Raw genomic sequence first — 16,680 nt, forward strand, 5'->3', positions numbered from 1 at the left:
TTAACGAGTATAAGCCATCTTATACACAGTTCTATAGCTTGCTCTTGACTCTTTGCACTTGAGCAGGAAGAAATATCTGCCATGACAAAAAAGACTTGATGTCTCTCTCTCTCTTTATCTAATATATAAAAGCCTAGTGGCGTGTGTCTGTGTGTGAAAAAAAACAAACAAGCTGCAGCGCCACCTGCTGGGCGGAGTTATACACTGACCTACTAAATTCTTAGTGTGTGTGGAAAAAAACTCAGAAAGGGCTGAAATTTGGTATACTAAGATGTTTTTAATTTGTTAATTTAATTTGTTAATTGTTAAAAGTGTTTATAAAGATTTTAAAAAAATATATATATATTTCTTGAAGGAGAAGTGACAGTTGGGAGTGGTTGGTGGTTGCCGGGGGTGACAGTGGGGAGTGGTTGGTGGTTGCCGGGGGTGACAGAGCGAGAGGAGTGTGATACTCAGGACCGCTGAGAGAGATCCCTGTGTCTGGATAGACATCTGGATAGATGTGGCGATAAAGATGAAGGATGAGGTGATGGAGAAAAATGATGAGGTGGTGACATGTGGACAAAACCACGTTAAAAAAGGGCGCTTACGTTGGGAAGTAACGCTCTTCCCCTGAGGAGGCCTGGGCTAGGCCCAAATGCATGACAAGAACCTTTTTAATACCTTACGTAGCTTGATTTGACTAGAATGCATGAGTATCATGCATGGGTTAACTTGTAGTATATATATATATATATATATATATATATATATATATATATATATATATATATATATATACACACATACACACATACATATACACACACTATAAAATAAAGTGTCAGTTCTTGACAGATAATCCTGATTTAAATCTCATTTAAATTCAGGGCATTACCATTATGCCCTACAATAGATGCAGACAGCCCTGAAGTGTGTCGAGTTATGAAAACACAATTAAATGACAGGTAGGTCTTCCACTTCCAGATGTCACCGCAAGGTGAGAAATCAAATGTGTCCGGGCTGAGAAGAGGTTTATTTTCACATGTGAATACCGTCCTTTCTGTTTAACTTCACCATCAAATTTCTGAAAGTGCTTTCGAAACTGTTGTATTTTTATTTCATTTTTACACATGCTCAAACTTTCCTTCCACAAATTATTCTTGGCCCCGTTACAGGACTAAAGACAAAATACAGCTTTTTTTTATTTGAAAGGTATCTTATGAAATATTTTGTATAAATGTTTTCTTTCTGTCGTAATTAAGATTTGGAGTTCAGGAGTTCCTTTCTCACCTTTTTCTGTGTGTCAACTATATTCTGCATGAATAAACCTGTCATAGAGGTCATTTACATTGCAAAGTCTCTGAAAGTGACTACGGTACTGCAATATACTTTATACTATGTAGATAAAAGATAGCTAGATAGATATGAGATAGATAGATAGATATGAGATAGATAGATAGATAGATAGATATTGAGATAGATATAGAGATAGAGAGAAATATATAGAGATAGATAGATATGAGATAGAGAGATAGATAGAGAGATAGATAGATAGATAGATAGATAGATAGATAGATAGATAGATAGATAGATAGATAGATAGATAGAATATGAGAGATTAGATAGATGAGATAGATAGATAGAATATGAGAGATTAGATAGATGAGATAGATAGATAGATAGATAATGAGAGATTAGATAGATAGATAGATAGATAGAAAACAGATATGAGAGCTTACATAGATAGTATATGATAGATTAGATAAATAGATGAGAGAGATTAGATGAGATAGATAGATAGATAGATAGATAGATAGATAGATAGATAGAATATGAGAGATTAGATAGATGAGATAGATAGATAATGGGAGATTAGATAGATAGATAATGAGAGATTAGATAGATAGATAGAATATGAGAGATTAGATAGATGAGATAGATAGATAGATAGATAGAAATATTGGATAGATAGATAGATAGATAGATAGATAGATAGATAGATAGATAGAAGAGATTAGAGGACCTCTCCCCTTCCCTTTTGTCTCCTGCTGTCTCTCGGCCATCTCGTCTTGGATGTCCCAGTGCTTTCTTAAACTCATTATTTCCAAGACTGAACTTATATCCCCCCCCTTCCCCTTCCAGGGCCCTCCTCCCTTTCTCTATTTCTGTTAATAATAATACCCTCCTTTCTGTCCCTCAAGTCTGTTGCCTTTTGGTCATCCTCGACTCCTCCCTCTCCTTCAAACCTCACATTCTGTCCCTCTCAAAATCCTGCTACTTCCACCTTCGAAATATACCCAAGGCACAGCCCTTTCTCACCACTGAAGCCACCAAAACTCTTATTCACTCTCCTGTAATCTCTCACTTTGACTACTGTTACCTCCTTCTCTCTGGCCTACCTGACTCTCACCATGCCCCTCTCAGTCTATCCTCAGTGCTGCTGCCCACCTTGTTTTTGTCTCCCGCCGCTCTATCTCTACTGTCGCCCTCCACCAGTCCCTACCTTGGCTCCCCATGACCTACAGAATTAAGTTTAAATTCCTAACTCTCACCTTCAAAGCTCTCAGTCAAATCCCCCGCCCCCCCTACATCTCCGATATCCATCTCGACCTACACTCCTCGTCGGCCCCTCCGCTCTGCCAATGACCACCGCCTCACTACTTCACTGATCACGTCTTCCCACTACCGCCTCCAGGACTTTGCCCGGGCTGCTCCATCAGATTAGCCTCTACTCACTCTCCAAGGCTTCAAGCTTGCCCTTAAGACTCATTTCTTTTCCCTCTTTCCTTGTGTTCTCCGTCTAATATCCACTACTCTCTGTACCTCTTGGCCCGCTTCCCTAGCCCTGTTTTCTTAAGTCTAGGCCTACTTCTCGCTGGTCACTACCATCAGTCTCGCTCACTGTCCCAAAAATAATTTGATCTGCATTACCATGTTACCTGTATTTATATTCTTTCAGTATGTCTGGTCTGTGTATTTTGTTCTTTATATATCATGTAATGTGTAATAAATTTCTGCTTACTGTATATGTCATTTACAGCGCTGCGGACCCTTTGTGGCGCCTTATAAATAAAATATAATAATAATAATAATAGATAGATATGATGTAGATAGATTGACAGATATGAGATAGATTGACAGATAGATAGATAGGAGATATGAGATATATATGATAGATATGCCACCGTGGTTTACAATGACAACTATTGTCAGCATTCCCTGACTATAGGAGGAGGGTGAGAGATTTAGGAGGAGGGCTGGAAGCTTGAATGAAAAATATTAGTTTCAAGGGGACGTTTGAAAGCTTGGAGACAATTACATTATGTCATGAAGTCAGATAACAGGAGAACTCCACCATTTCCGAAATTTTAATTACAACATTTCCCAATCTTTCTACCATTTTCCCTAACAGAAACTACCACCTGCATCCTTTAATTAAGTTAAAGATACCAGTAGCCGACATCAGTGGATTCCACACCATCGACTCGGACACTAATTGCGCCATTCTCCTCACTCTCTAATACAGACTATTCTAGTCTCCCCATTGTAAAAACCGGGAACATTCTAGAGCTGTAGATTAAAAAAAAAAAAAAAGACACATTCACTGCTGTGAAATGAATATAAAGTGTTAGCATTCATATAACAGCATGATATAAATAAGTTTTTGGTATACTTTATATATAATAATTATTATTAAATTTTTGACACAAGTGCAAATGGTCTTAATGTATGCACTGAAAATGGCAAAATATTGTATCTAAACTAACCAAGTTTAAACAATGAACAATGATGTTTTCATTTTATCTTTTTATTGTCACAGTAAAATATATTTGGAAAAAAGCGATCTGTGGTAGTCTGTTATTGCTCGAAATGATTCCTAAGTAGATTGTTTTCTTTCTTCCCAGTTCAGAGGATTCCAGGGGGAAAATCTTGGTCAATCTAGCACTCCTGGGGGTATATCTACTAAACTGTGGGTTTGAACAAGTGGAGATGTTGCCTATATCAACTAATCAGATTATAGCTGTTATTTATTTAATTCATTCTACAAAATAACAGCTAGAAGCTCATTGGTTGCTATAGGCAACATCTCCACTTTTTCAAACCCGCAGTTTAGTAAATATACCCCCAGGAGTGCTAGATTGACCAAGATTTTCCAGTCACTGATATCTTATAGCTGATAACACAGCGAGTGTGGGAAACTGTGACATCAGTTAATATGCGGGTTATTATTGCTGTGCAAACATTAAAATCCTACAATGGGATCTCCATGGTAATGACCACAGCATCCAGTAATATCCCCATCCTATTATTGCTGTAAATACTCTTGATAAAGAGACTATTGTAGCGTTGAAATGTTGGTAAGGCAATAAACCTCTTTATTAAATTATGTCACAGTTTAAGTAACTTTTTTTTCTGTTTTTATTAAATAACAGAGGTTGGCAAGATACTAGCTGAATATCCAATGAGAATTAATTTCCCTTTGTGACATAAATTTCCCTGCTCGTTTATCAGAGTCCGAGATCCAAACAGATGGTGAAAAATAGTTTTCCTTCATTTTATTTGAATAGATTCAGATACACCTGAATTGGATTGGACTTGTCTACTTGTGTTAAACGCATCGGAATGCTGAGTAAGTCAACAGTAGAACATAGTGCTCTTGTCATCCCAGCTAACATGACTCCGTGCCCTTTGTTAGTATTCTCTTCTCTGCCATGATTATAGGAACTGTGCAGTAGACATTAGGTCAGGGTGGAGTAAAACATCTCAATTATTAACCTATCTCCCTGGATGTATTGTTAAACCATATTTGGTCTATTTAACTTTCACAAATGGGCACAGAGGTTTTGCATTACTTCTTAACATGGATCATGGGTCCATTCCATGTAGGATCCTATCTGTGTGGAGTTTGTAGGTTCTCCCACTGTTTGCATGAGTTTTCACACTCCAAAGATATAGTGACTAGAGATGCTCACTGACCCCCGTGAACTGGTTTTGGATCTGGATTAGCTTCATGTTTTGGCAAAACCACCCTCGTGTTTTTCTGGTTTTGTTTTTTTTTTAGAAAAAATCCTAAAATATGCTAAAATCACATCATTTTGCTGTTTTTTTTTGTCCTTACATTATTATTAACCTCAATAACACTAATTTTAAGTCATTTTCAGTCAATTTTGACCACCTCACATGTCACAATTATTATTTTCATACACTTTCAAATAAAGACTGCAGCGACCTGGCTGGATGGTAAACGACAGAGCAATGACACAAACACACAGCAGTTCCTAGCACATCTAGGACACATTGGCACACAGCAGTGGCAGAAAAGAAAAATGGGGGTCTGCCCTCCCTCCTACCCCTTGTTATGTTGGATCTTAAAAAGGAATTCAAAACTTGCGAGATCTGAGATCCGATGACATCAGGATGACGTTTTGCCTCGTTTTCAATTCCGAGGGCGCGCGACAGTACCGAGCTGGCTCGGCTCTGTACTCGGATCCCCTAAGTTCGAGTGCGTTTGGTTCTCGAGGAACCGAGTCTGAGCATCTCTAATAGTGACTGTTTAACTGGCAAAATTAACCTTAGTGTGTATGTGTGTGTTTGGTACAGGGAATACAGATTGTACGCTCGACCGGGGCACGGACTGATGTGAATGATAAATAATCTCTGAGAAGTGTTTGGCAATATGTAGATGTTACATAAATAACTGTTAATATGGAATTCACAAACATCTCTCCCTAAAGATTCCTTACATTTTCCTTTTTTTTTTCCTTTAATTTAAAGGCTTCTAATCTTTAATAAGAGTAGTGTACATCCGTAAAATAATGGTGAAAGAAGTACTTTTGCAAAATATATAAAACTTTTTCATTTTGGATGGACAAAGGAGTATTTTAGCAAACTATTCACAAAAATACCATAGGTATTCTCACCTCCCAGTGGCTGAATGTATGGACAGAGCACTAGGTCCCAGAGGAGTCACACTAGGAAAAGTTGCTCTGTAAATTAAGGCTGGGATGAGATAAACAAAAGTGTGTGGAGAGAGTGTCATCCAGGAACCCAGGACGGAGGGGAGGAGGTCCCGGGATCCCCTTTGCAATCTGTCTAGCAGGTTCATGGCCTACTGCCATGGGGGCCAAAGTACATCATGACAGAGAGCATATGAGTGAAATGGGACAAATTTGAGTGAGAAATTACCTAAAAAAATGTAGCTGTAAGATTCAGAGGGGAGTCCAGTCAGGGGAAATATACCACATTACCTCAGAATATAACGGTATGACCGAGAGACACAGCATCTGAGTGAAGTTACCCTTGAGGAGGAGGGATGAGCAGGGCTGTGAAAACATTAACAAGTAAGTGTCAGAGCTCAAACAAGTGAATAGTCACCCGCCCTGTCGAGGGGTGGGCGAAACACTACTGATAGAGATAGGTGTATGCTGAAGCAACATGTTAAATATATTCACAAGTATCCATGTTACCTGTAAGAACTGGGCTGGTAAGGGCAGGAGTGGTACATAGTTGTTTCACTCTTTGCAAACCAAGTATGGTGCTAGAGTGGAGGGGAGAAGGAAGGTAAATAAAAGAGTTTATCTTTTGCACTGTAGAAAAGGTCTGAGGTCCAACTTACTATGACAACTATTCATTGCACCACCAAACAACACCTGTCTGCTGTAAAACCTCCATGTGTGGCACTCCTCTGGTCACTTATGCACGTACCCAAGAGCTTGCCAGGGCAGATAACAAAGAACAGCTGATGAGCTGCAATACATACCCATGTATTTAACGTAAAAAAATAAAATATAATTTTTTCTTTAAACCCATGTTATTATTAATGATTATACTGTTAAGAGCTGTTCATTTATTTTATAATATACTTTTTTTTATGCTTTCTAATGTGTTCTTATTATATTGCACATATGCTAATGCGTATACTGCATTTTGTTCTGTCTACCTACGGCAATGCAGTGTAAGCAGAGTGTACTTACATCCAGATTCAAATGGAAACGTGTCTTGATATCCGCTTGGATATGAATGTGGTTGGAACCGCCCTGAAGTTTTGTGCTCTTTTTTATAACGCATCTTGAGTGACAGTTGCGTTCCCTTTTAAATCAGTTCCAATATGATAGTAATATTGTCATACACAAGAGAATAGTGTTTTGACTGTTATTATTGAATGCAAAACGGCCGATCAGAAGCAGCTAGATAGTGCTGCCGATAGTCATCATTACATTGTGTATGCAGTGGCGCACACAGGGGGGGTTTCTGGGTCTCCAGAAACCCCCCCCCCCCTCTGCTAAAAAAAGTGCCCTACATATCGGCACTGTACTATACAGCAACCGCGGCGCTGTCTAAGAAGTGTCCGCGGCATAGCTGTATTGTATACAGCACCACCGCGGACACATCTTTGACAGTGCCGCAGCTGCTGTATAGTACAGTGCAGCCGAAACGGAGCTGCCGCGCATGCGCGGGCGCATGTGTGGAAGCTCTCTAGGGTTTTTTGGTTTTTTTCGGGGGTGGAGGAAGCTCCCCTGAAAAATCCTCCGTGCGCCCCTGGTATGGTTACAAGAACCCTCCAGTACCCACAAGAGACTCATCTAGTTAGGTCGTACTTACATGAGCGTGCCTTTACTATACTCAGACCACCCCCAGCCCCCCACCATTCTGCCTTTTCTTGCATAGAGGGATGCAAGTCTAGGATACATGAACATTTGGGTAATGACACATTTTAGTGTTCATGTGCAGTAGGGAAAATCATATATTATGAGAAATTGGCATACGCCCCACTCGGGATGAGGCCCATTTTATTAAATAATGATCTCAAACAAGGTAAATTGCCTAAGACAGTGCTGCTCTTATGTAAAATAAATTATAGAACAAAACTTAACTGATATGGTTTCTGCAGTTATTTTGTAATATGTTGGATATATACTCTTCCCAAGTTTGCCTGAATATTTTGATGTCTTATTGATTAATACTATGGGGGCAATATAACCTAAGAAAGGTTAAAGGACCACTAAACCTTAAAATTTAAATTTTCATTAAAAGTAATATGACCGTAAAATACAGTGTTGATTGTTAACTGGCCTCTCCACTGTAGGCTCTGTTAAAAAGCAAAGGAGTCTGCAGTCAGTTAAGCTACTGTGATGTCACTGGCCCTGATTCAACCAAATGCACATGCATATCAGCAAAGTAAATCTGCTTAGCTCTCATTCACTCTCTGTCTGTTGTTAGAGAAGCACCTCCCTCTGAACATGGCGCTCTGCAGCACAGGCATGAAAGAGCATGGTGGATTTATTCAGTAAAGTATAAACACTTAAGTTATTTCATGTAAATTATTCAGCTCAGCACTTCACATATATATCAATGTCAAAAAGCGGCATCAGTTACTCTTTAAGTTTCTTCTTTGTGTGGCTGAAAACCAACAAACAAACTAACAGTAAGCAGTTATTTTCAGTATTCAGTTTTGTATATGGAACAGTTGTTGTGATAGACACTCAGAAGGTTCGATATGGAGATTTAATAGAGGTGATATGAAAAATATAATAGGAATGTAAGTGAATGGAATGTGACAGTTTTACAATGAAGGCAGCAGGAGACGTGGCGGTATTGCATACCACTATATACACCCCCACTTCCACCACTGATATGGAAGTTCTATGATCATTTGGTCCATTATTCCCCTAGGTCAATTTAATGGCTTTATTAAGTTCCCCCTGTGAAAAAACAGTCAGTATTTAACTTATGTGCAAAATAGAAAACTAATTTGCACCCCTTGCATTGTAATATGGTTTTGTCCAGGAGACTTAAATAAGAAACTTCTTAATTTAAGTTCCTTAATGAATCAGGCCCTTGAATCTTTGTATCGCCAAACACCCATACATTTAATCTGAGTAAATTGAAGTTTAATAAGGACGTAGAATTAGATTAACGGGTCTTTTTAGCAAAAAGCAGTGATAGAAGAGATTTTCTACATCTGCATCTTGCAGCGATAGAAAAATCTTCAATTACTGTTATTTATCATTAAAAAGTTGCCGGGCTGGCTGCAGTGGTAAGCAGAGACGTAGCTCTTCCCTGCAAGGACAGCTGGTAGAAGACTTTAAGGATACATTGATACACTCCCATGCGGAGCCCTTTTGTGGCTGTCCCAGTGGTTGTACCGTGATCAGGTAAGATCTGCGCGCGCGGTGTCGTCTTCCGCAGGCGTTAGAGGTGCACGTTTGGCACATAGCAGCATTGTCTTATTTTAGTGGGGACATATTAAAAAACTGTCCCCCGTACTAAAATGACCATGATCATCCCAGCCCTATTCAGAAACTGTAAGCTCCACAAAATGTACATTTACAAATACAAATACAAAGTGACCATTCTATGGCCTGTACATATTACACTACTATACATGAAAACTGTAAACAGAAGTACAAGCATGACTGAATCATCCATCAGGCAACATAGGCTCCAGCTTAGAGCCCAGTTGGCACTTAGGGGCCCAGATTACCCTAACCCATTTTTATGATTTGCCTTTTTTGACAAATAGAGGGTGTAAGGGGACCAATAGTTTGTCTAAGGCCCAATGGGGTCTTAATACGGGTCTAAATATGGGGTTAGCAAAATCATTATCATCACCATTTATTTAAATAGCGCCACTGATTCTGTAGCGCTGTACAGAGAACTCACTCACATCAGTCCCTGCCTCATTGGAGCTTACAGTCTAAATTCCCTAGTATACACCCACACAGAAAGACAGACAGAGAGAGAGAGAGAGACTAGAGTCAATTTTGATAGCGGCCAATTAACCTACCAGTATGCTTTTCGAGTGTGGAAGGAAACCGGAGCACCCGGTGGAAACCCACGCAAACACAGGGAGAACATACAAACTCCACACAGATAAGGCCATTGTTGGGAATTGAACTCATGACCGCTGTGAGGCAGAAGTGCTAACCACTGAGCCAACGTGCTGCCCAAAATATAATACAACTTTACATACATCATTCTTGTTTTCTAATCTTTTTACGTTACAAAGCGATATGAACAGAACCCTCATCAACAGTCTACATTCAATTGTATATCATTTAAATCCCAAGGCGGCTATGGTCAGACAATATCCATCTGAAAACTGCATCTCTGAGATTTCACAATTGACCAATTCACAGTTTAAGTTAACGTGACGGCTCCTTCTCTCAATACTCTAATAGTTTATCATTTATTTTTTGCAAACTTTTATTAGGACAATATTATTATCAGTCGCAAATACGTGTGTGACATTTGGCAAGTCATAATTTTAAAATACCTGCACAGAGTGCCTGCTAATAAGTGGATTGGATTTAATGTTGAGTTCTTGCATTAAAATAATAATATGGAATTACCCAGTTGTAACTGTTGGCTCACTTCACGTCTATAAATCCATAGTAACATAATATTGTAACATAGTGTTTTAGAGACAAGCTGGACCCTCTGGTTCAAAATGAGTTTGTCTCTCCCACAACGCAAAGGGTACCGGTTCCAAACCAAAGATCTTTCGCTGTTGCGTAATATTTTGTTGTCGTTACGTTTTAAATAATGCTTGGATTGTTTGAATAATGCATGGTGCAGACGTTTGCATAATGTGCACCTCGTATTGGGAAACAGAGGTCCAGGAATGGTCTGTGCCTGTTTCAGACACCGGAGCTGGGCAAGTTATCAGGTAATGAGAACGTAGTAATACATCTCAGCTCTGAAACTGCTCCCAAGGTGTTCCGTCCTTGGTTACAGCACTTGCTCTGGTTATATCTATATGGAGGCCAGTGGTGAGTGTGTAAGGGATGGAGCGGAGGTGTTTCTTAAGTGCTGAAAAATGGGCATGGTGCCATCAGCCATTCTCAAAGGGGCTGTAACTTTGCTCAGCCAGAACTTAGGCTGTCAGGGCCAAACTCTGATATAGTGTTATTACAGGTGCTTTTAAAGTCGCAGTGTCCCTTTTTTTTTTTTTTCCCTCCTTGAATTCAGATTTTTAATTTAAAGGAACGCCGCAAATTCCAATGCAATACAAATAATATTTAATTAATTATAAAGGGGTATTTGAAAATGTTTTAAAGCTTTCTAATTGCTAGAATTTTACGAAAAAAGTAATCTTAACACTTGCATAAAATTAGCACAAATATAACTACGTGTTCATTAAAAAAGATAAAATAACAGTATAATGACAGCAAATAATTGGAATCCTTAAAAGGTTTTGTACACCCTCCTTACTTAATAACCAATGGCTGCATTTGTCAGTCTTCTCTATGAAGGACATTTAAAAGGCACAGGCAATGATACTAGAGAATGAGGCACATGATGTGACCAGAGGTTTAGTTAGCCAATAGCATTCTGCTATCCCACAAAGTAAGAATGTTCTCCCACTTGATGGCTATTGCAACCTAAAGACTGTCAATCAGGCATTATGCAAGGAAAGCTGCGAAACCCTTTAACATGAGCAAGGGGGTACTGAAATAGAGATTCACCCAAGAAAAATATTGGTTCAGTCCACAAAATGGCTGCTTCTAATGTGTGTAGTCGAGGGGTACGTTCTTACAAGAGCAGAGACCCATGCTCAAATGAACAATAGTTGGACTTACTGAATACTTCTAGGACAGGGTCATTCCTAGATTCTCAAAAATCTAGCACTAGGCCGAACAACCAAGCTCACCACATTTATAGTTGTACCTGCTGTACATATCCAAAAACGATAGTAGGCAGTAGATTGAGGTGATATTTTGCCACGCCCATTCCTATCCCAGGGAAAAATGTATCGCACCTTCCAAAAAGAAAAAGTGGAGGTGTTGCAACCAATCAGATTCTAGCTGTCATGTATCTAGTACATGCTAGAAAATGATAGCTAGAATCTGATTGGTTGCTATGGGCAACACCTCTGACTTAATACATACTAATGTATGCAGATAAGTAAGATTATTTGTGCATAATTACTTATTCCTAAATAAATGTTAACACATTTAAATATAAAATAAATTTAAATGAGTAGGTTATGTTTTGCCCTTAAAGGCTTTCTGCAATGAAAACACTGTTGTCACTGTAACCTCCATTTTGTTTGACAAACATATGGCAACTAAAATGGAGGCTGGGTCACCTTGACACATTTTAAATTTATTTTTTCTATGTGAGAAAGTAAATAATTAATCTCTATGCAAAACAACTGGCCCTTGAATTTACACCTCTGTCCATTCTGTAAAAAAAAAAAAAAGAAGTGGTTTAGTCGGCCAATAAAATGCAGGAACCTTGTAAAAGAGACATTAGAAATGAATACAGCGCAAGGAAACATAAGCACAGAAGTACACCTCTGGAAAAGGAGATTAGGAGCCAACGAGCTTGTGTATGTCAACTCGTACTCAATTAAAAACAAGTTTTTAGATTGGATTCCTTACTGGATCATGAACATGTTGTTGACCTAAAGTTGTTTGGCAAGTACAGATGGAAATGTAGACGGAGAACTGGAGTACACAGACCAGGCAGGGTAGTCATGGTGGGAGAAGTATAGAAGGCATGAATAAACAAAGTAGGGGAGAAATTAGACTAAGTTACACCCTAACAGTGCCAGCTGAGGAAGACAGGGACACCACCATACTTTCCTACAGTACTACGACCAGGGCCGGATTAAGGGAATGGAGGCCCCTGGGCTAAGGGGGCCTCCATTCCCCAGTGAGGGCCCCCCCATGATTGGAGCTGATTGCGGCCCCCCCCCCTGTGATCGGAGCTGCCCGCGCGCCCCCCCGGCACTTACCTCCTTCTCCGGTGTGCTGTGCTCTCTTTACTGAGGAGATCTCGTGAGAGTGAGACTCACGAGATCTCCTCAGTAAGGAGACTACAGCGCGCCGGAGAAGGACTGCAGGGAAAGTGCTCAGCAGCACTGATCACGCCGGGGGCACCCCCGCCCCCGACCGATCAATACTGCTGCTGAGCACTTTAAAGGGCCCCCTGGATGCCATAGGCCCCTGGGCTGTAGCCCAGTTAGCCCTATGGTTAATCCGGCCCTGACTACGACTGACATGAACTCCCAGAACAGATGGAAGAGGTCTTCACCTTTACAGCCGCCTTTCCCGTAGAGCTATTTACACTCACTGGTACTCAGATGCCCCCAGGTCTTAAACTCAGCGTAGTTGGAGCCTATGTACAGAAACCATAGCGCAGGAGACGGAAGGAGTAACAATACGAGCCGTAGCGTATCTTAGGCAACACGTTAGCTTAGTGGTTAGCACTTCTACCTCACAGCACTGGGGTCATGAGTTCGATTCACGGCCATGGCCTTATCTGTGTGGCATTTGTATGTTCTCCCCGTGTTTGCGTGGGTTTCTCCTGGGTGCTCCGGTTTCCTCCCACAGTCCAAAAACATAATAATTAATTGGCTGCTATTAATTGACCGTAGTCAGTCAGTTTCTCTATGTGTGTGTTAGGGAATTTAGACTGTAAGCCTCAGGGGGGCAGGGACTGATGTGAGTGAGTTCTCTGTACAGCGCTGCAGAATTAGTGGCGCTATATAAAAAGCTGATGATGATGATGGTTCACATAGCTTTGTCAACCAGTGCATTCTGCAGCCAGCAGGAATTTTGAGACTACTGGCAAAATCCATTTGGATCAGGGCTATCCAACTAGAGGATCATGGCATTGATGTGGCCCTCTAAGGATTTTTTTTCTTTTTAAATAGACCTTTTTATTGAACTTAATGGGGAGGCAGGGGTTCTGAAAAAAAAGAGGGTGAATTGGAAGGGGGGTTGAAAAACATAAGATTACATTCAAGTATATTCAACTTAACAATACATGACTTAATAAAGCTAACAGCTCATCTTAAGATCAATGATAGGGATATGAAAATACATTGGAATAACAATAAGTTGCTGAGGTATCATCATATCACATGTTAAGATCAGTTAGTGCCCTAAGTACAGGGCCATCTTTTCCATTGGGCACGATGGGCAGCTGGGGCTTGCTGCTGACGGCTGCACACTGTGCAGGTCCGTTCAGCAGTGACAGTGTGCTGCCCGGCTGCTCTGATTGTGTTTTAATCAGAGCAGCGGGGCAGCACACTGTCACTGCCGAGTGGACTTGCACATACTGTGCAGCCGCCGGCAGCCTTAGAAATTAGAAAGGGGGCGTGGCCTAAATCACCCCCCCTAAAATCGCCCGGGGTATAGCAAAAGTCTGGATCCGCCCCTGATCTGTATACATCTATATATCTATAGCTATATCTAGGGGCCCCGGTGCACTGCTTTGCCCGGGGGCCCATAATGTTGTTAAGATGGCCCTGCCTAAGTAGTATGGTTCTTTAATCAGAGGAAAGGAAATTATGGGGGGCGGGGGAAACAGAGAACAATAGTCTTTTTTTGTAAAAGGTCTCACAGGTTAGGGGTGTGGCTCCCGAGTGGCTCTCTCTGTGGTCACTGATGGTATTGCTCATCTGAGTACAGGCTTAGATTGTCCTAACTTGTTCCCCCACCTCTAGTCACTGTAAGGGTCTATTCCCCGCTAAGCACTTTACTTCTTGCCGGTTATGGCTGTTTGTCGTCTGTGTATTCTATTGTGTTACCCTATGTCATAATGCACTGTTTTGAACCAAAAAACCTTTCCTCTGCAACATTGTCAATTCACAAAACGACCTGTTCTACCATGAAACTCGACTTGCGCTGAATTTCCCCTGGACTTTGCTCATAGCTACTCTTAATTATGGATGGCGCGAGCAAGTACTGGGCTACTGGACAATTGTTACCAGTACAGTAAAGCAGATGTAGGTCACTTTAGTAGCACATAACTTTGCAATTACCTCTCTTCCAATAAAATATATAGTTTGAAATATTTAAAAACAGCAAAGCTTGAAACTAAAGCTAAAAATAACACATTCATCTTTTTTTTATTATTTGGCTGGGAATGTAAATCCTGCTGGTGCATCAGAGAGCAATTAATATTACCGTTCAGCTTACAGTGTTAAACAAACGTACTTCCATTGCAGGGTACGCTGCAGAAATGGAATGAATGACACGAAGTTTACGATGGAGGAAATTCATAAAATTCACAAGCCGGCATCACCTGTACCCTGATCAATGGAGAGACGGTTATACAAAGAGCAGGGATGGAAATCCTTGGCCATAATAGATGGAGGGATAATATGGAAGACATTATGTACGCAGAGCCGGATTGTGATCCAATGAGGCCCTGGGAAAGATATTGGTTTGGGCCGATGGGTCCAGACGCTTTCATGCAAGCAATGGGAGTGATGTTGCGATCACTTACCCAGTGGGTGTTAGAGAGAGGTGTTAGAGAAATCGGAGGAACTGAGACGGAATGGATGTAATCTCACCTACTAGGCCCCCAATCTTCTCTCAATAGAGAGGGAAGCTCTTCTGTACATAGAAATATAGAATTTGACGGCAGATAAGAACCACTTGGCCCATCTAGTCTGCTCATTTTTAACCTTTGTTAACCTCCAACCCTATTTAATCCTTGTTTATTTTTAATAGAGATGGTCACTGACCCCCGTGTTTTGGTTTTGGATTCGGTTTTGGATCTGGATTACCGTCGTGTTTTGGTTTTGGTTTTGGTTTTGCAAAACCGCCATTGCGTGTTTTGGTTTTGGTTTTGGTTTTGTTTGGTTTTGTTTTGCTATTTTTTGGGAAAATCCATGTTTTTGGGCCTAAATTAACCCAATTTAGTGCTCCAACTGTTTTAGAGACAAGTAATCTAATTGTTGAGGTAATAAATCATCCAAAAAAACAGTTTAATTCTTCGTTGGTAGGCCTATTCTACACACAAAACAGATTGTCTTCCTCTCCATCTATGCATATTGGCAATGCAGCCATCGTCTTTGAATGTATATTACACCCTACACTTATAGTTAAATATGTAAAGAAATGGAAAAAGCCAGTTTGGTTTCTGTCTCTCAAGGCCCCCCTCCACTTGTATAAAATACCAAAAAATTCAGCCATTATAGACTGTACAATATTAATTGACATGGAGAAAGCCAGTTTGGTTTCTGTCTCTCTAGGCCCCCCTCCACTTGTATAAAATACTAAAAAATTCAGCCATTATAGACTGTACAATATTAATTGACATGGAGAAAGACAGTTTGGGGTCACTCTGTCTCTCTAGGCCCCCCTCCACTTGTATAAAATACCAAAAAATTCAGCCATTATAGACTGTACAATATTAATTGACATGGAGAAAGCCAGTTTGGTTTCTGTCTCTCTAGGCCCCCCTCCACTTGTATAAAATACTAAAAAATTCAGCCATTATAGACTGTACAATATTAATTGACATGGAGAAAGACAGTTTGGGGTCACTCTGTCTCTCTAGGCCCCCCTCCACTTGTATAAAATACCAAAAAATTCAGCCATTATAGACTGTACAATATTAATTGACATGGAGAAAGCCAGTTTGGTTTCTGTCTCTCTAGGCCCCCCTCCACTTGTATAAAATACTAATAAATTCAGCCATTATATACTGTACAATATAAATTGAAATGGACAAAGGCAGTTTGGTATTTGTCTGCATCAGATCCTCTCTCCACTAGGAGTAAAATAGAAAACTATTCAGCCGTTATATAATCTAGAATATAAATAGAAATTGAGAAAGGCAATTTGGTATCTGTCTGCATCATAATCATCAACATCATCATTAGCGCCCTCGTCGCCTACACAAATCTCCCCCTCATCCTCTTCTAATTCCAAAGTGGCATCCTCAATTTGGGTA

Source organism: Mixophyes fleayi, chromosome 11, assembly GCF_038048845.1.
Source record: "Mixophyes fleayi isolate aMixFle1 chromosome 11, aMixFle1.hap1, whole genome shotgun sequence".
In the NCBI taxonomy this organism is placed as follows: domain Eukaryota; kingdom Metazoa; phylum Chordata; class Amphibia; order Anura; family Limnodynastidae; genus Mixophyes; species Mixophyes fleayi.